The following is a 22,495-nucleotide window of genomic DNA, read 5'->3' as shown; positions in this document are numbered from 1 at the left end:
AAATCACTGATTGTCCTGGTCGATGTTCTGCGCTCCTTCGGCCGTAACTCAGGTCTTGTCATCAACTGGGCTAAATCCTGTGTCTATGTGCTTTCCGGGGAGGCTCCTGTTCTCCCGCGGGGCTGCTCGATCCAGATTGCCTCGCAGGGGTTTCGTTACCTGGGCGTCTATATTACGCTGGACCCAGTGGCCCGCTACGAGCCGAATTTGCTTCCCCCCCTCCAGCGCTTGAAGGAGGACGTCGCGCGCTGGCGGCGCTTGCCGCTTTCGCCGCTCGGCCGGGCGGCATTGTTCAAGATGATGTCGTTACCGCGCTTTCTGTACGCCCTCCAGAACTCGATGGACCTGGTCCCGGCGCGCTACTTCCGTGAGGTGGAGAGTTTGCAGCGCCGCCTGTTCTGGGACGGGAGGCCGCGTATAGCCCTGGCAAAGTTGACGCTCCCGTGGTATGACGGAGGGATTGCCCTCCCGGATATTAAGCGGTATTACTGGGCCTCCCAATTAGCTGCAATTAATCACGGCCTCTACGGGCCCGCCTTAAACCCGGCATTTGAAATGGACAAGATGCTCCTGCCCGGTGGCGATTACAATCGAGCGCTCTACACTAGCGTGCCCGATTCCCGCCTGACGGGACCCACGCGTGTCATGGTGCGAGTATGGCACGCGGCCAATGCAGCTATGGGATGGAAGGACCGTTTGACCCGGGCGTCACCGTTGTATGCGTCTGAGAGGTTGGGCTCCCTATGGACCTCGAAGGGCTTCGATAGGTGGGACACGATAGGCATTAGTACAGTGGGGGACCTCTGGACGAGGGGAGGATTCAAAACTTTCGAGACACTGCAGGCGGAGTTTCAGCTGCAGGGCAGTGAATACTTTCGATACCGGCAGGTCCGTCACGCACTGGGCTCTGTCTTCCCAGACGTGGCCGCCATCCCGGAGTCCTCCCCACTGGAGGATAGAGTGCTAGATGGCCACGTTCCGGACAGCACGATCTCCCTCATCTACAAGAAGTTGATTAATGACCGCTCGGGCTTACTGACTGGGCTCCGCGAGGCTTGGGTTGCCGATGGGTTGGAGCTGGACGACGAGGACTGGATTTCCGCGGTGGCCTCCCCGAAGGAGGTGGCCATCCCGGCTCGCCTTCGCTTCGTCCAGCTTAAGATACTTCACCGGGTGTACATGACGGGGCCAGGGCTTCTGCGTATGGGCTATGCCGAGGATGGACTGTGTAAGCGTGGGTGCGGTGCATTGGCGACCTTTTTACATATTCTGTGGGAATGTCCGAGGGTGGAGCGATTCTGGCGTGGTGTGCATGAGGTCCTGCGAGCGGTTACGCATGTCTTGCTGGTGCCTGAAGCGAGGAGATGCCTGCTGAATGTGTGGGAACCGACCGACTACTCGGTTCCGCAGACGCGATGGGTGACGCTGGGTTATATGATTGCTAAACGTGACATCGCTCAACTGTGGGGATCCCAGAGGCCCCCGGCAGTGTCGGCCTGGAAAGAACACATGGATTGGTGCATGTTCCGAGAGAAGGTGGTGTATGTGGCGCGGGGTAAGCCTGGGGCGTGGCTGAAGGTGTGGGGCCCCTGGAACGCCTACCGCGGGGGTATTTGCGAGCCGCCATTGTTGCCTCCCGCTTCACCAGCTCCGTCCCCCTAGATGACCCCCTCCCTCAATCCCGGGCACAGAGTTTTCCCAGTCCCAGACCTATTCCCCTTCCCCTCCTTCGATTTTAGTGTATGGTTGGGGTCCCCCCATTTGAGGAGCGTATGTTGTCATTTTCGCTCTCGGGTTGCCTTGCGGGTGTGGTTTTATGTTGTTGTGTTGTATAAAACGAAACCGTATTGTGGGCTCAGAGTCATGTGGCCCACGTTGCTGATACCTCCTGCTTTAGCGTCTCTGTAACGCCAAGTGCCTTATTGTATATATGTCATTTATTTCTGTCATTTTAGCGGCCGGCCGGAAGGTTGTAGGCCCGTACCTGTATATATTTGAGATTGTAATAAACGGTTTCAAAAAAAAAATAAAATAAATAAATAAATAAAAAACCTTTGAAATTCACTGAAAAAACCATAGGTTTCAGGCACGTTATAGTTAGGAATTAGCATTTAAAAAACATTAGAAATTGACTGAAAAAACCATAGGTTTCAGGGGCGTTATAGTTAGCTGGGAATTTCCCTCGTACAAAACCCTAGAAATTCCCCTGTTATAGTTAGTTCAGCTAACTATAATTCGCGCCCCCACAATGCACTGCTGATGACGTCAAATATTACATCACTCATGACATGGTCAGTGACATCACTGATGACATCACTGATGACATCTCAAATGACATCACTGATGACATCACTGATGACATCACTGATGACATCACTGATGACGTCATCCATGTGATAAATTACTGCATCTTCTCACACCCTAATCTAACCGTTGATACACCGACTCAAAATTTCAGACGCCCATTCTCAAAACCATAGATACTCCAATACCAATAACTACTTACCCACTTATTAACTCTTAGGTCTACATACACCTCCACTCATTCACCTGTACAGTCACTCATACTTACAGTCACTCCGTACAAGACTATCATATGCATTTATACACCTACATAGACACTCACACACCAACAATCATCCATAGAGGTACTCTCACAACTAGTCAGTCATGCAAATAATTAATTAAACTCCCAGTTACTCACCTATGCAGTTATACACACTCAAGTTCACTTACTCATAAAAATAGTACCACATTCTTACGCTCTTATACAATCATTGATACAAGCACACACTCATCCATACAGCCACTCTCACAATCACACACTCTCACATATACCCACTTAGATACTCTTACACACATATATACTGCCTTTCACATATGTAGTTACTGACACATGTACAACTGAGATATACATTCAATCACTAACACACTCATACATACACTCACCCAACCATACAGTCCATCACAGTTGCACTCTTAAAACCATGCACCATAGAATCACCCACTCACACATCTATGCACAGAGTCACACACAGCCTACGCACACAAACACTCAGGCACCCATACAGCTACTCAGACAACCAATCAATAACCCATATAGACACTCATATAGCTATTCACAAAACCATGCAGCCACTTATACAGCAACACACAGACACATACAGACATTCACACAGTTTAGTCACTAGTCTGTAGTAAGATACATTTAATGACTCACTTATAGTCAGTTACACACCTACAAAATCATCCATTCACACACTTGTACACCCACTCATTCTTCAACAGGCCTTTCCCTATATATAGTAAACATATTAAAACTTTACAGAAACACATACTCACTGGATGACGTCATCAGTGATGTCATTTGAGATGTCATCAGTGATGTCTTCAGTGACGTCACTGACCATGTCATGAGTGATGTAATATGTGACGTCATCAGCAGTGCATTGCGGGGGCGCGAGTTATAGTTAGCTGAACTAACTATAACAGGGGAATTTCTAGTGTTTTGTACGAGGGAAATGTCCAGCTAACTATAACGCCCCTGAAACCTATGGTTTTTTCAGTGAATATATATATATATAAATATATATATATATTCACTGAAAAAAACATAGGTTTCACACACGTTATAGTTAGGAATTAGCATTTAAAAAACCTTGCAAATTCACTTAAAAAAACCATAGGTTTCACACATGTTATAGTTAGGTGGATATTTTACTCGTAAAAAACCAATGAAATTCCCCCGTTATAGTTAGTTCAGATAACTATAACTCGCGCGCCCGCAATCCACTGCTGATGACGTCACATATTACATCACTCATGACATGGTCAGTGGCATCACTCATGACATCACTGATGACATCATACTTGTGATAGAGTGGCGGTCGCGCGAGTTATAGTTACCTGACCTAACTATAACGGGGGAATTTCATTGTTTTTTTACGAGTGAAATATCCACCTAACTATAACATGTGTGAAACCTATGGTTTTTTAAGTGAATTTGCAAGGTTTTTTAAATGCTAATTCCTAACTATAACGTGTGTGAAACCTATGGTTTTTTCAGTGAATATATATATATATATATCTCCACCAAATCGCTACTGGAGCGGTTTCCCTTCCTACGACGTTGGTGCCAGCCAGTGGTAGAAGCAGCCACTTGAATATTCGCAGATTTCTTAGTTTGCAACCGGTTGGTAGAAAATTAAGAGGCGGCAAACCAGGAAACGGCACAATAGATTTATTGTGCAGCAAACTTAAAGTCCTGAAAGTTTGGTGCACAATAAATCTATTGTGCCATTTCCTGGTGTGCCTCTTCATTTTCTACCAACCGGTTGCAAACTGAGAGATCTGCGAATATATATATATATATATATATATATATATATATATATATATATATATATATATATATATATATAATGTCACATATTACATCACTCATGACATGGTCTGTGACATCACTGATGACATCACTGATGACATCTCAAATGACATCACTGATGACATCATCCAGTGAATGTGTGTTTCCGTAAAGTTTAAATATTTTTCATATATATCTATGCCAAGGTGTATTGAAGAATGAATGCATTTACAAGTGCCTGAAGGAATTATTTAGTAGGTGCGTGACTGACTGTATAAGTGAGTGATTGAACGTGTCTTACTGAATGCATGGGTTAGTGGCTACACTGTGTGAAAATCTGTATTAGTCTCACACTTGGTGTGTAAGCAACTGCATGGGTTGCTAAATAGCTACATGAGTATCTATACGGGTTATTGATTTGTTGTCTGAGTATCTGAATGCGTCCCTGAGTGTCTGTATGGGTGGGTGGGTGGGTGCATGACTCTGTGCATAAATGTCTGAGTGGGTGATTCACTGGTTGTATGGATTCAAAAGTGCATCTGGGAAGGGCTGCATGGATGAGTTACTGTGTGTATGGGTGTGTTGGTGAGTGAATGAATGTCTCAGTGGTATATGTGTGACTAACTACAAATGTTTTAAGGCACTATATGTGAGTGTTGGAGTATATAAATGACTATACATGAGAGTAAGTTATTTGAAGAGTTTGTGTATAAATGAGTGTCTGCTTGTATCAGTAATTGTATAAGACAGTAAATATGTGTTAGTATCTCTAGAAATAAGTGATATGGTGTGTCTATAAATAACGGACTTGGTGTGTATAACTGTATACATGAGTAAATGGATATGTGATTGATTCTTTGCATTACTGACTAGGTTTGTGAGTAACTCTATGGATGAGCGGTAGAGTGTGACTGCATGTATAGATGTATGAGTGCATATTATACTACTGTATTGATGAGTAACTACATGTATAAGTGACTGGATGTGCGTGTAGACCTAGGAAACAGCATTTTAGAATGGGTGTATCAAAGTTTTTATTAGGGCATCAGTATGTGCATCAGATTATCACGTGGATGATGTCATCAGTGATGTCATTTGAGATGTCATCAGTGATGTCACTGACCATGTCATGAGTGATGTAATATGTGACATCATCAGGAGTGCATTGTGGGCGCGCAAGTTATAGTTAGCTCAACTAACTATAACAGGCGAATTTCTCTGGTTTTATATGAGTCAAATGTCCAACTAACTATAACATCCCTGAAACCTCTGTTTTTTTTAGTGAATTTCAAAGGTTTTTTAAATGCTAATTCCTAACTATAACGTCTGTAAAACCTATGTTTTTTCAGTGAATTTCAAAGGTTTTTTAAATGTTAATTTCATATTTTAATGTTTATAAAACCTATATTTTTTCTATTTTTTTTGTAATATTTTGGAACTCTATTATACTTCTTTTTTTTAACTTTAAAAATTAAGTAATGTTTTATATCTTCCCCCAAAAATATGTATATCTTTTTTTTTTTTTTTTAAACTGCACTCCCATACCGGTAGTGTACCAAGCTCCATCACCACGCGAATCCTATCTGCCATATTGCTAAACTCGTAAAGAATGCGCATTTCATTTCCGACGGATTCGTGGCACCGCGTCCCGCGTAACATCATATACGTATGAGTTTGCGCCAGCTGCTACATAGGTATCCGACGGGTACGCAGTACCAAGCCACGCATTACATCATGTACGTATGGGGTCGCGCCCGCTGCGCGTTGTGTATGCGACGAGTGCGCGCTGCCAGGCCCTGTGTTACGTCATAGACGTATGGTGTCACGCCGGGTACTCCATTCCCTCATTTTTTTTTTATGTTTCAAAACTATATCTAAATAAATTTAAACTGTATATGAGAGCAAGTGATAATCCAAAATATTTTAAACATTTATATATTTCTAACTGTAATAAACTTATATTATGATAAATATATTTTCTCAAAATCTTGTCGGGCCTCCTTGCGCCCTCGATGCGCGATTGCCATGTGACCTTAAAAAAAAGCATTTGATTAGTTCATAACATTTCCCATTGTAACAGTTGGAGGACCCCTCCCATTTTAGTCATTCTCTCTAACGCGTTTGATGAGACACACCCCTTCTGCTTAGAGAGCTTTTAAAAAAAAGTTTTTTTGCTGTGTACACATATCTTCTATTACACACAACACAACATGCAACGATCATCTTGATCAATATCCATGGTCTGTACATTAGCCTTCCACGTGTGATGGCCATGCATCTCAAACGTAACATCAAAAATCAAATGTGTGTTACACGATGCCCCTGGTGTGTGTGTATGTGTGCACATTATTGTGCTGACTTTCGGCCTGTGTATTGCTGGCCCGAAGGGGTATCATCAGCCAATGGCAGAGCGCACAAACTAGATCACATGTGACAAACAGTAAACAGTAATGTGTACATTTGTATGGCTGTATTCTCTGTTGTCAGGCTTTACCAGTATAGTAGTGTGTCATATGTGAGACTTTCAGCTTCACGTTTGGCATGCATTGCTTGACTATAACGAACGTTATCACTATTTATGACGTAGCCTCACTGCTGATCCTCCCTCCATCCGAGCACATTCACATGTGTGCGATAGGAACACTTTCAATAATACCGCACACCATTGACATGAGTATCTGCGCATATCCACAACCTTGACAACGACATGTGATGTTGCCCATTCACACACATAAGTACACTTCCTGGCCAGACAGGAACTGAACAACACCCAGGTCCCCAGAACTATTATTCACACCCCTACACTCGCCCAGCGTACGCAAGCACAGCCCACTTTACGTACATATATATAGGATAACGACGACGCCACATGTCCCAGTTCTTCTACACTGCCTGTGATATGGCCGCATCCACCTCGCATATCACAATGCGCAATAAAAAAAAGGGATCCATAAGGCGTACACCATCGTTGCAATCAACACTGCACCTGAGTTGTGAACACTGCTGCCCATCATGTTTGAACACACAACAATGACAGCAGGTGAGCAGTGGAGTCTGGGTGCACAGGGGCTGCAATTGAGCGCGATGCTGCGGGAGGGTTGGGGTGCATCAGCCTGGGTGCGCAGGTACAAACAAGCGATATTGCCCTGCTTAATAATGTGTTCTCTGACCTCATTCAGTCACATGTCTGTATCATTTTAAGGACCTGCTGGACCGTACTGTAGGCCTGAGCCAGCGGGCAGCGCTGCCCTACAGACACTTGTTGAGCGCAGTGCTGCGGGAGGGGTGGGGTTCATCAGCCTGTGTGCAAAGGTGCGAACAACCAAAGTTACCCTGCGTACCGATGTGATCTCTGACCTCATTCAGTCACATCTCTGTCTCATTTTAAGGACCTGCTGGACCGTACTGTAGGCCTGAGCCAGCGGGCAGCACTGCCCTACAGACACGTGGCGTTGGATTTTGGGGCACTGTAGTGAGCTGATTACTCAGTGTACATGCACACAGGCTTGCGCCACTGCATTACACCCGCACATTATGCTTATACCATTCGCTCTGTTCCTTTGTATGTGAACGTTGGCATAACATATCATTATTTAACCTTGTGTATTCTCGTGCACTCCAACTCCTCTTTGAACCACGATTACCACTAACAGTTCGAAGATCGTACTTCAAGAAGGAAGGATGCACTCAACTGGTGTTCTCTATTGACGTTGAAAGAAACCTTCATTTACCTCAAGACGTTTCCAACATTATATTTTTTCTCCCTTTTCAGACACTGGGTTAGTGGAGCCAAAATGGGCGGAGCGGGTGCTCACCCCGTGATGATGCCCTGGGCATTCTGACGCCTTCCACCGTGGTATCAAGACACCGTCCCCGACCGGAGACCTGCTGGGCCACCCTGATAGCGGCACCCCGGAGTTGCAGCTCACACCGCACGTCCTTGGCAGGTGAGCAGTCAAGCCTCGGCGCGCAGGAGCTGCAATTGAGCACAGAGCGGAGAAAGGGGCTGGGGTGCAGCAGCCTGGGTTCACAGGTGCAGGCAAGTGATGTTGCCATAGATAATAATGTAATCTCTGGCCTCATTCATATCTCTGTTCAATTTTAAGGACTTGCTGGACCGCACTCTTTCTCGCGGACCCCAGCGTCCCAGACACAGGGGTGACGGGAGGTGAACAGTGAGGGCTGGGTGCAGTAGGCCGGCGCTCTGTCTCCTCCTCCCTCTGTTCTTTTCACTCTCCCTCCCCTTCTCCCTTTCACCCACTCGCTCTCTGTCCCATTCTCACTTTCCTCCGTTCATTCTCACTACCTTTTTTTTTCTCTTAGACATGGCACACATACTTATGTTTCTTTTTTGTCTTGCAGGTTTTGTACGCTGCTTCCGGAGGAGTCCCACCCACTTCTTTCATGTTTTACTGTTGTGCGAATAAAGTTACATTTCCATTTATTTGTGTTGTGTTAATTAAATTTTTTTTTTTTTACCAGTAAATAACTGAGTGAATGGGTCTTCTTTTTCTGACAACACTTGTCTGTAGTTTATTGTGAAAATCGGTGGTTGATAGTTGGTTATAAGGGAAATTTTGTTTAATTTTCCGGTGCACCTACCAAATATAAACCAACAGACTATTACATTAATGAAGCCTAGGTAATTGTACAATGGCAAGAGTTCTATGAGTGTATCACTTTAAAACACCATGAGTAGTGCCCGTGTGATTTCAGAACCAATAAGGCACTGCCTAGGGCCACCAAGGCTTTAAGGACTGGTGATGCCCACCCTGCATATTTAAATAAAGCCCCGGAGGTTGCCGATCCCCGGTCTTGAGTTGGCCTCGAAGCCCCCCGAACAATTCGTAAACAATACCCGGGGAGGTGTCGATCCCCTGTCTGCGAAACGTCTCTATGCCCTCCCGCGCCTAATTTACATGTGAGATTAAGATCCACATGTACTACTGTGCTACAGAGACCCCGCAATATAATAATAGGATTGGCCCCGGAACATTACCCACCAGTGGGCTCAGTTAAATGAACGGGTGAGACCCCGCTTCATTTTGTTTTCTCAATTTTTACCATCCGGTTTCGCTTTATTGAAACGATACGAGGTTTTCCTTCTCTCGCTTCAACGAGGCAAACACTAATTTACTATCACAGGGTGTAAGCAATGCTCCCACCCTGTAATAGCAAACATAAATGTCATGCGCTTGTACACCCCGGGACATTGTATGACCATGATGCTTTGTTTAATGTATAACTACAGAATTAGTATAAACGCATACTAACACTACTTGCACACGTGTGGTACAGCAACCAGAGTGTAGTGAAGAGGCAGAGGAAGCCCAAAATTAAAAAATATAAATCATACCAGAGGTAGGATCACATAGTTCGATCAGCTGACGACCCTGGGATGAGTAGAAACAGATTCACCAAGAAAACGGGTCTTCAGCACACGACCCTGGGATGAGTAGAAACAGATTCACCAAGAAAACGGGTCTTCAGCACAACGCAAGCAAGCGCAAAATCTTGGTGAGTGCTGTCGTCTTTTCACCTCCTCCTGCTCATCGTCAAATTTATGTAGTGAACAGGAAGACAGCAGTGGATCCGATAAGTAGATTTATTGCAGGAAAAGAAGACAGCTTAAACAGCCACCAACAGGGCCAGACACCAAGGCATTCGTCTTCTCCAGCACCGTGTACAAACTCCCCAAGATTCCCCTCATGACAACCCTACATTCTAACATTACATACTTACATTATAGTATCATTACATACTAACATTGTACTATGACTTACATTGAAATAGTACACAGAGCACATCACTTTACAGCAATGAGCTCATGGTTTAATCCCAGAGTCTTCAGACCAGTAGGGGTGAGTAGTTCGCTTCCCACTCCCTGTATAGTATAAATACATACTAACACTACTTACAGTTATACTACAGTGGCCAGTATGCTACAGCGCCCACAGCCCACCACTTTACAATAATCAGCTCGGTTTGATCCCCGAGTCTTCACACCGGTAGGCATAGTACTTCGCTTCCCACTTCCGGTATAGTATAAACGCACGGTGGATCTCAGTAGTTCTCTTCCCACTCCCTGTATGGTATAAACGCCTACTAACACTACTTCCACAGGTATCCTACAAACACCACAGCACATCACTTTACAGCAATGACCTCCCGGTTTAGGCTCTAGGTTTCATACCCGACTGTAGCAGCATCTCATCTCAGCCTCATGTCACTCTGAGCAACACCGCACTTTCAGACCAGTAGGTGTGACTACTTCGCTTCGCACTCCCCCACAGAGGTTACAGTGCTCCTATCCTCCTGTTTCCTACTCTTTTCGCCCTTTTTCATCCTTACTCGCTTCAATGGAATCACAAAATGGCGGCCAACACTTCCTAGTTGCAACCGCTCGCAGCGCTCATAACCAATAAGCAGCAAACTCGTACTCGTAACGCCTCAGCCAATCAGAGGGCAGAATTCCCAAATATCGATATCTGTAACTTTCGATATTTCTCCAAAACTACTGAACGGATTTACACCAAATAAACAAAAGCATGCTTTCTAGACCAAGACCCTTCTTCCTGCCAAATTTGGGGCAATTCCGTTCACCCGTTCGACCTGTAGCCCTGTCTAAAGTTTCCTATGGAAATTAACATGGAGAAAACACGTTTTGGAACCCCCCTTTTTTCTCGGCCCCCCCTTGACGAATCACCCCCAAACTTCCCACATAGAAGCTGATATGGACAAAGAATTAGTTTGGAAAATTTAATGACAATTCATGAAACGATGCCAAAGTTATAAGCAAAACAAAAAATGCTCTTCCTATGGAAACTTGGTCCTAACTATAACAACCTACTGGCAACCGCCAGTAGGTTTTATACTGCTCCCATGCACCGATGTAGCGCGTCACTCTTAGGGCGGGTGCTCTTACGCGGCAGTGCTCTGCAAACTATTCTCGCTCCAAAGTTCCTCTCTTGTCACGAAAGGATACCAGCACTCACGGGGATAAGTTACAGCAGTTTTTGATTTATTTCTTAGCGCAGCAAAACAAACACATTTCGGAATCAATCCTTCGTCAGTGTTTTAAAATTGCACTGAGAGGTGCCATGTTTTTAACGTCACATAATTGGGCATTGAAACAAAAGAGGGATGGCGGCCAGCTTATCGCGCACGCCATTTTGTAATGGTTTACATTCTTGATCATTTAATGCTGTTGTACACAAATATCATGTATTTAAATCATTGATTACGATAAATTCTCATTTCATTATACAGTATATAACTGAATCAATCATAACTTTGTTTCAACACCAATTTCATCTAATCTCGCCGTGGATCGCAATTAGCAACCTCCTATACGAGGTTGCTAGTGCTCCCTCTAGAGTTTACTTCATCCCGCCGTGTATCGGCACCCAATTATCGAACCCTGGTTAGAAAGAAAAAAAAAAAAAAAAAAATAGATAAACTTCAACGTTATTATTTCATGTTCTCACTTCATATGAAGCCTAGAGTACTGATTACATACATCCACGTACATTCTAGATCCCCAGATATACTGTTAACTCCTCCCCACTGTTTAGCCTATTTGTTTTTTTTTTCTGGAGGTCGATTATTTATCATGACTCAAGTCTTCTTAATTTCGACATTCTGTCTGTTTGTAGACGAATGCAGTTATGGACAATCTCTTTATCTTAGATGTACTGACATTTCCTCATCCTGGTTCAAACCTATCGGGTACATGGTGTTATATTTAATAATCATTTTTGATTCCATCTTCCTCAATTCTAATGTTCGATTGCCCCCCTTTCCCTTTGGGGGACACAATCTAACACACAGAACTTGAGACGGTTTGCATTTTGATTGTGTTTAGAACTGAAATGGCGGGCCACCGGATATTGTTTGTCATTTTTATTTACAGCTCTCAAATGTTCTAAGATCCTCTTTTTTGCTTTATGGATGTTACTTCCAATATAAAATTGATTACATGGACATTTAAGTGCATAAATTGCATATTCTGTATCACAAGTCAAATGCTTCAAGATTTTATATGCCCGTTTTTCATTGCATAATTTCACAGATTTACAACTTTGGCTGAATTTGCACACTTTGCATTTGTTGCAAGTAAAGAAACCTTGTATAGCATTAGGTTTCTTGGCTTCTTTTATCGTACTTGTCATTAGTACATCTTTCAGAGATTTGGCTTTCCTAAAGGTAATTGAAGGATAGTCACCTATATTTTGTTTAAGATCATCATCAGTCCTTAATACTTCCCAAAAAGTATTAAGGCTTTTTCTTACAACCCATGCTTGATTATGATATGTTGTGATAAACCGTATCTGATCATTGGTTTGAACCCTTTCCTTTCTAAGAAACATGTCTTCTCTTTCAATTTTAGCTACCTTTTCAATAGCTGAAGTAATTGTAGCTTTGCTGTAGCCCCGTTCTAAAAATCTCTGACTCATGATCTTTTCTTCAAGAACATAGTTCTCTTCTGTACTACAATTTCTTTTGGCGCGTAATAGCTCACCAAATGGAATGCTGTGTATCAAATTTTTTGGATGACAACTCTGGGCATGCAACAGACTGTTACCAGCTGTAGTTTTTCTGAATAATTTACTACATATCTTATAATTGTGAATTTCCAATCGTAAATCCAAAAACTCAATGGAGCTACTGTTGGTTTCACTAGTGAATTGTAAATTAAATGTATTTTAATTCAGATCAGAAACAAAATCTCGTGCCTGAGTTTCAGTGCCCTTCCAAATGCAAAAGATATCGTCAATATATCTTGCCCAGAGGACAACGTGGTCATTATATTGTCTGGTGTTTCTGACAATCTGCTCCTCCTGCCAGCCGAGGTAGAGACCTGCAAAGCTGGGGGCGAAGCAGCTTCCCATCGCCGTTCCCTGGGTCTGCCTGTGCATCAGTTTATTAAACAAGAAAAAATTGTTTTTAAGACAGACTGAAATCATTTCTATAATCATTTCTGTATGCAACAAAAATGACAAAGATCTTCCCTTAAGGAAGTGTCTACATGCATCAATTCCTTTGTTTTGGGGAATACTCATGTATAAACTGCATACATCCATGCTCATTAATAGGTATCCATCCTCCCAGGTGATATCTTTAATGAATTTTTTAAAATCACCTGTATCTTTAATGTAAGATGGTAAACCTTGCAAAAGAGGCTGCAGAAAATGGTCAACATATTTTGATATGTTCTCAAGGGAACTTCCTCATGAGGACACAATTGGTCTACCTGGTGGAATAATAGCATTTTTGTATATAGATATATATGGCGGCTGAGCACGTTGATAAATAAAGCAACTGCACGCAAAAAGAGGTGTCCGTTCCCTTTCTGGTTCCGGTGGTAGGGAATCGCGGAGAAATGGTTTTATGGATATATATATATACGTTTCCAAAGTCCACCTGCAGTTTGCTTGTACTCATGGCCGGTGCCTCTGCTACGTGGTGGTGAGCCCACTATATATGCATTTTTTAATCCATAAGGAAAAACACAGAGCACTCACAGGATGACATTCCAGTAGTTTATTGACAGTAAACGTGTTGCAGCTTTCGCCTTCCTCAGTACTAGCAGTCCAACAATGTGATATTGCAACCATGCTTTCAAATTCAATGATGATATTTCTATTGGATGATTAATAGTTTCACACAAAAGACCAAGACAAATCCAAAAGTTCAGTCCAACCGCAATGGAGTGCGAGCTGGATACAGAAGTTACGCAGACCCCTTACGGTACGTTGGTTGCGTTAGATATCAAAGACGATGTATGACAAAGAGGAGGGGAGGCATTGCGGATGCAGGAGGTCTGTTGGTTCCGTAAGGGGGTGAAAGGGTCATAGAAGCTTTAATGCCCAGGGGCAATGCGTTGCACAGTTGAAGTGATGCGTCGGTTGCTGGTGCGAGACCTCGGTTCCTGATTGTGACGCAGCATCGATGATGGGTTGGTGTAAACAGCGTGATGCGTCGATTGTACAGCATCACAGTTGAACCACTGGGCTGATGGGGATGCATCGGTCAAAGGCCTTACAGGGCCGGGGCTGCTTCAGAGTCAGAGTGGTGTGTCACAGACTTCGGTGAAGCGGTACTCGAGACTCACACTGTGGTGGTTCTTTGGAGGCGCTGCGTTGTAAGTGGCAGTCGATGTGTAAAGCACTCGGCAAGCGGGGACAACAGCTTTGGGACAGAAAGTGACGATGTTTAGATTTCACAAGTATGCACCAGTTTCGAACTGACGCCTCAGAGTCGATGCATCGATTTCTTGGTTGTACAACCAAATTCTCCCCTAAGAGGCCAGGACTGAATTTGGCACCACTTGGCAGCGCAGGACAATGAACACAGGAGCCCAGGTGCTGGTAGCAAAATGCAGGTGAGGTCTTTGATGTCCCTGAGACTGCAACAACAGGGAGCAAGCTCAGTCAAACCCTTGGAGAACATTAGAATGCAGGATGCAGAGAGTAAAGCCCAGTCCTCTCGCTCCCAGGGAAGAATCAGCAAGCAGCAGGCCAACACAGCAAAGCAAGCAGCAAGGTGGCAGTCCCTCCTGGCAGCACAACACCTCTTCTTCCTGGCAAAATGTCCTCAGTCCAGAAGTCTTCTGAGTATATGGTGTCAGAGGTCCAGTACTTATAACCATTTTAGCCTTTGAAGTAGGTAGACTTCAAAGACAGGTCTTTGTAGTGCGCAAGACCCTGCCCAACTTGGCCCTGGCTCGAGACACACTACAGGGGGGTATGCAACTCTTTGTGTGGAGACAGGCACTGCCCTATTCAGGTGCAAGGGTCAATTCCTACCGCCACTCAAGCTCAAGAAAGCTCATAAGCCTAGTGATGGGCCATTAGGAGATGTAGAGCACACCTCAACTCCCTTGTTGTGTGACTGTCTAGAATGAATTCACAAAGCAAAACTGTCATCCCACCCAGACGTGTATTCTAGGGACAAGCAGAGGCACAGAATGGTTAAAGTAAGAAAATGCTGACTTTCTAAAAGTAGCTTTTTCAGAACTTCAATTTAAAAAGCAACTTCACTAAAAGATGGGTTTTTAAATTGTGAGTACAGAGACACCAAACTCCAATTTTGTATCTGCTCCCATTTGGAAGCTACACTTGAAAAAAGTTACAAGGCAGCTCCAATGCTAACCTATTTGAGAGATAGGCCTTGTTGTAGGGAAAAACAAATTTAGCAGTTTTTCGCGGCCAGGACAAGTAAAACTTAAAAGCACATGTCCTACCTTTTAAATACTTTGTACCCTGCCCATGGGGCTGCCTAGGGCCTACCTAGGGGTGCCTTACATGTAATACAAGGGAAAGTTTGGGCCTGGCAACTAGAGGAACTTACACAAAAAAGTACTACAGTGCACACCATGTTTTACACTTCTCTTTACCATGATGTCAATCTTTTCATGATTTTAAACTGTTTGGCGTGCAGCTGGGACATCAAGATCCACCCTGTTATCACGCATTAATGAACAACTTCAACAATGGAGCGAAGTTTCACTCTGGTCCGGCTGCACCCATAGCCAAACAGATAAATATGAACAAAAGTGCACACGCAAGCTGTAACATCCTGGTAATGACGATGAAGGCACTTTGTTGGAATCATCCTGGTTTACGGACATATAGAAACAAACATCTTATCAAATCTTGTTTTTTGGCTGCCATGCATTTTTAATGGAGAACGGTAACATTCGAGTAACAGCGTTGTTTTTACATCAACAAGGAGGGCGGGTACTTAGACATAATTGCCCGGAGAGAGTTTTCTCTCAAGTTTGGGTCAGAGCAAATATTGATATTCCACAAAACAGCAGAGTCCACATTATCCGATGGTGAAAGGAAGGCTTTATGGGAAGGGTAGTCATTCAGGATCGGCATTGCAAGAGTTGGGCTGTAGCCATTGGTTCATGGCGAGGGGTGGAGTTACGTTCTTCTAATTAAATGAGGGGGGATACATGAGCAACGTTTGGAACGTTTTCTCTTTTTCAGAGAAGCACATGTTGGGAAACAGATTACACCGCAAAAAGTTATTAAGGTAGGAAAAGAGGTTCAAGGTGTTTTTTGCTTAAGCATCGTGAACTAAGAGGGAGGTGCCTAGGGTAAAGCGAGGGGTCATATTTTGGTGGGGTTACTTTATAGTAGGAAAGCGGAATGAGGTTGGGCGGTGTAGTATGGTATAGCTCATTTAAGCAAATTTGTTGCAGTGCACAGTTTCGTTTTTTAGAGGGAAAAACGCTGTACTGGGTTACTGAAAAATGTTGGCATTTTGTTTGCATAACAAGTCTATATCGTTTGCATGTGCATAAACATTGATTTATAGCTGATAATCTAATCACAAGGTTCTTTTACTCATAGTGAACCCCTGAAGAAGGGCCCATAATGGCCCAAAATGTATTGGGTATAACAAGATTTATAACTGAGGATGTTCGTTGTATTCTTTGCGTGCCCAGAAAAAGGCCCGGATGGGCATATCTGTAGCATGAGAAACGTTTCCGAATGCAACTGGATCTTACGTGTGAAATAACATGGACAATAAATCACATTCATGAAATTCATTGGAGTACTTCTGAACAATCATTTTTGAAATTGGATTAATAGTAAACACTCATTGCGAATCAAGGAGCAGGCTGTGCCCCGGACTGGAGAGAAATTTCGCTCCATTGTTGATGTTGTTAACTAGAGGAACTTGCCAGGTCGACATGGCAGTTTTAAACTGCATACACATGCTCTGCTGTGGCAATCATGTGACATGTTTGAAGGGCTACTCTGATGGGTGGCACAATCAGTGCTGTAGGCCCACTTGTAGCATTTGATTTACAAGCCCTAGGCATATGTAGTGCACTGTATTAGGGAAATACCAGTAATCAAATATGCGAATCATGGAGAAGCCAAATGCCATTGCATTTTAGAAACAGAACACATGCATTTTAGCACTAGCCAACATTGGTAAAGTGCCCAGAGTCCCAAAACCAGCAAAAAAGAAGTTCAGTACACAGTCAAAAACAGGAGGTTAGAAGCAAAAAGACAGGGGAAACCACGCCAAAAGATGCCAGGTCTAACATCAGTGTTCAGCAAACACATGAGCTCAGCCTTGTTTATTGTTTATTGTGATGGTGTTAAACAAGCTCAATGGCTAAAATAATAATAAGAATAATCCAGGATTTGTAATGCACTACAAATCACCCGTGAGGGTCTCAAGACACTGAATTATAGACGTGGGAAGATTAAGTGATTTGCCCAGAATCACAGGATGTTGATGCTGAGACTTGAACCTGGTTCCCAGTCATGTAACTGGACACAGGTTAGAGAGGAGCTTCACACCTGGGATATTGGACAAGAGGGGCACTGCTTCAGCACATATTCCAATTGAAGGCTCCTATATGGTGGGTGGCCTACACAGGCTGTGCGCTTATCCATAAGTTTTGACCAAGAGAGCAGACTTGCTATCCAGCTAGAACAATAAGGAATTAATGTGGACTTACTGTTCTGAAAAGAGGCAAGCAAAGCTGATCCACCTTAGAAACTCAGAATAAGAAAGTTTAACTACTAATATGCTAGAACTAACAAAGCATCTAAAAAATTGTATAAAGAACGATTTAGGACTATAAAATACAGTAACCGTGTTAGAAGTTTTCCTGTTGTTTTCATTGCTTATAAATTGCTTGCTGCATTACTGTTTATTTTCTGTGTGATTACAATTCAATCATATGCAATTGGTTAGGATTTTAAAATAAATATTTTAAATGTATGCTCTGTTTCCTAGTTTTTTTAGTGTGTTGTTCCTTTACAAAAGAGGATTTGGGTGTCCACTCATAGCCCCTGTCCCACCTTATCAGACTGCTAGTTAACAGAAAAAAGTCTTAAACAAACATTGCTTAGTGGGTTATGTATTGGTTGAAGTCGAACTGGATTTCTGATTTGGGTTGGCACATTACCTGAGCCCTTAGTGCCAGCTGGTAAGAAAATTGAACCTTGTGACCTACATAACGTGTTAGCAACTCACTGTGGCAAGCTTGTAGAGCATTCCTAAATAAAGTACCTGTACTTGTGCCTCCCTGTTTTCTGAGTCTCCTTACCAATGTGCAGTCCCAAACGTAACCCTAACCACATTCCTTTCTTGTTCTGTAATCTTACCAGATACTATAAATGAACTGGCCGGATGACAGAGAAGGGAAACATTACTCACTTTATGTACATGCCCTGGCCTAAACATTGTCCGTTCCGAACATTCACTGTTCAGAATGACCAACTTTCTATGTATACTTCTTCATTACAATTGTCCTATGATCCTAGGGGTTGATAATCCTTAGTGGAAAGGTTACCAGAGGATGCCATGTCATCATAGTGGCCTTCTCTTCCATAGAGCAGAGGTCTTCAAACTGTCGGGTGCGCCTCCCTGGGGGTACGTGGATGGGTGGATGGGGGGACACGAATGCCTCTGCAAATACATGTAAATGAGGACGGTCCAGAACTGCTGCCTTGATCATTTGCCACATTTCCAGGCTTGCTTCGTTTACACGCCGCCCTTGAAAAGTGGATTATAAAAAAGGAAAGGGGAGGTCACTGAGAGTGAAGACGGTGGCTCAAAAAAAGAACTAAATAGTCTGAGTATTTGTTTTTTCACAGTCAGCTAACTGCATAAAAAATAATGTGCAAACAGTTCAATTGAAAAATAAAAACAAGTTAAACTAACCTGTGGTAAATATACTTTTTAAGGTTATGAAACCTCAGTTGGCTAATACCATCACTGCAGATGTCCGTGCGTGTGAAACCTGAGCAACACATAATTGAACCCTCGTTGGCACATTGGGGAATGGTGGCACATTGAGGAATAGTGACCTTTGTACTTATAGTTCTGCAAGGTCCCAGCCTGAGACAGAAAGCACTGTGAATATGTAAGTTATTATTTTAACCTTGCATTACACACAGTCTTAGCTTGGACGCTGCAACATGATGCGGTGTTTGAAATAAAAACAAGCCCCTCTAAAAATATAGTTTTTAGTACTGAGTAATCAGATGCTTCCTAATGCAAGCATTTTTATAATTATCTCCATTATTCCAGAAATCTGCTGATAACACCCCTACATTACTTCTCAAAAAGAATACATTTTTGTCACCATAAAGCTTTAAGCAAGGCCACTGGAATTATGTGGCAGGAGAGGACCAAATTATGCAGCAGAGTTGACTCAGTTATGCAACACGAAAAGGAAAATTTTGTGGCGTAATGTGGCACATTTTGTGGTTAGCTTTACTTCATTATTTTGTCATTTTTACTCATGGCAAAACTGTCAGAGGAAATATTATGCCTCATTAGTACCAGTTTAACACCCAAATACAGCAATAAGCAACTGCAAGATGGCCAATCAACCTTTATGAAGGGAATTCTACTACTCCAGGACACATGTCGCAGAGTTTTAAGTAACTTACGTCTCGTTTGAGCTAGAATCACAGTTTTTTGTTAAAATCTGCAGATTATGCAGCAGATGATGGATTATGTAGCAAAAGTGATTAACCCATTACTATGCAAAAAACGCTGCTGCTTCAGAAACTCATAATTCCAATGCCCCTGGTTTTAAGTGACTCAATCAATTAATGGCTGGTAAGAAGACTTGTTTCTTCTTTAACTCCCTGCACTGCCACCCACCCTCACTTTCAGGCAGAGGTACCTCAAAGTCAGCATTAGCCAGTCAGGGGCAGTTGTTTTTGTAAAAGGTGAGTCCATGGGGTGGCAAGGAGGAGGACAGCAGGGTTGCATCCAGATGCAGATCCTTGATCCTCTCGCCCCTGGGGCCTCAGAGTAGTGGTCCAGGAGAAAGAGGAAAAGAGCGAGATTTATGAATATTGTCAAAGCAATGGCCCAAAAGAAAAGGCACTGTGTGGGGGCTCATTTTTATTATGTTTACAAATGGCCAGAGACCGCTTCATCAGAGAGATATCCCAAGGAAGGGGATAATATAAGGGAGCTTTAAAAAAATAATAATAATAAGGACCAACTATTAGTGCAGCAAGTACTGCTGTCAGGTGTGTAAGTGGCCAGTGCTGCTCAATTATGGCTGTCTTACCATGAAGTGGAGTGGGGGCCAGGGCTGGACTGGGAACCAAAACTAGCCCTGGCAAACTGCGCGGCCAGCCCCTCTGGGGGGAAAGGAGGATGCGGCAGGGCTGTTTGCTAGGGCCGGTTTCGGACGATTTTGTTACAGGGGGCCCATATTGCCGGCCACGGTAACAGAAATGACCCCCCCCAGGGGCCCAAAACCAGCCACCACCCTGGCGGCCCACCGGGGAAACGCCTGGTGCTTGCTACGGCCAGTCCGCCCTGGTGGGGTCCCATTTTCCTTGTTAGCATTAGAGCCCAAGTCACCCCTCCTGCTTTTTAACACAACAGGGCAGAAATACTCATTGGTACTGCAGGTACAGTGGCACCAGGGGTCAGGGGTATGAGCAGCCACCTAAACCTTAATTAAGACTGTTAACTATTCTTCCTTGCTTGCATTAGGGCCTACTGCACACTTGCCAGTGTTGATTTGGGCCTCAGAGCAATGGCCCATGGAAGGGAAAAAGTAAAGCAGCAGAGACACCTTTGTTTGGCCTCAGAGAGATGGCAAAGAAGGGGTTGTGGCTAGATGGGAGTCCATATTTTTTAAACGGCAGAGGAGACTGCTCTCTTTGCAAGGCCGTAGCCAACATTAGTGTATACAGGTACAGCAACACCGGGGTCATAGCGGCCCATTGCATCACAATTATGAAGGTCTCCATTTTAAAAAGTGGCATTGGAGCTTATTTTCCTATCTAGCATTAGGACCCAGGGCACCCTTGCAGAAAAAGGGAGACTGTTGTCTCCCTTTTGGGAGCTCTTTTTTTCTGCAAGGAGCAGTGGCCTGTTTCAAGAGTAGAGTGATGGTCCGGCACAATGGCAAAGGGGTATAATAGGTAGATGCAATAGCATGCTACTCAGGACTGCAGTTATCATTAGTGCAGCAAGTGTAGTTGCATTGGGGTCCAGGAGTGTGAGGGGCTCACAATATCTCAAATATGGGGAGCAGTAGTTTTGGGTCGAAAACTGTTTTGTTTGATTAATTTGCAGTTTTACAAGTCTCATATTTAGCGTGGTTTATGAGCTATGGAAAAAGTACTCCTGACATGATTTCATAAGCCATGGCCCCTGCACGCATCCCTTTCCCTCCTACTCACCCAATCCTTCCCATAAGGTTTGGAGGTAAGGCTGGAGTAACACAGGCCCCCGCATCCCCCGCAGTGCGGGGGGCCCAAAGCTCCAGGGGTCCTCCTCAGCACTGCACTTAGGCCGGAGAGCTCTTGATAGAGTCCGGTGGGGGGCCCTCCACATACCTTGCAGGGGGCCCCCCTCAATTATCGTTACGCACTGGGGTAAGGGTGGTGGGGGTTACCTTCAAAACATTTTGCTTAGGGCGACTCCGAGAAAAAAGTTTGAATAACTATTCCATAGAGTGCAAGTGTTTCTTTACAAACAGCTCTTTTTTCAGCTAGTGATTTAGCCCAATTAGCTTAATTAAAAGGACATTACTTGGAACAATCGGGAGGGTTTTGCTGAGCTAGGTTTCCAATAGATCTTGTAGACTTTACAGTCTCGTCCACGAGGTGGCGGTGTTACCACAAATCTTGAATGGAGCAATTTTACTGACAAAAAGCCTGAAGAAAAAACCTAATCTAACAGTTATTAAGTAAGGTCCGTGTAGTAAACGAATACTGAGAGTTGTTTCAATTTTTGTTTAAACTAGAACCAGACTAGTACTAGAACTTCCAACCAGAACCTCTCCGACTTCGTGCAGATTTTGGACCACCAGAAGTAAATATTTTTTAAAACAGATATATATAATACAAATAATCCAATATTCCAGAGAACCAAATGGCTGGACTACAACTTGGGTCACGTGACTAGAAAGGGGGCAGAGTCACGAGAGGCGGAGTCAATGCACATAGCCTGTGGTCCTGCCAATATATATGTATTCGTTTTTGACATCTCTACTTCCTCCAGCGAAATTAAGTCTTAATGTCGTTCTCGCTTTAAAATAACACAAGAAGTTAGACTTCTGCTGCAGAGATCTGGGTGTATCTAGCAAGTCTCAAGGTCCTGGTAGAACAGCTC

The sequence above is a fragment of the Triturus cristatus genome, chromosome 3_1 (assembly GCF_964204655.1).
Source record: "Triturus cristatus chromosome 3_1, aTriCri1.1, whole genome shotgun sequence".
NCBI lineage: Eukaryota > Metazoa > Chordata > Amphibia > Caudata > Salamandridae > Triturus > Triturus cristatus.
This window is presented reverse-complemented; position numbering follows the sequence as displayed.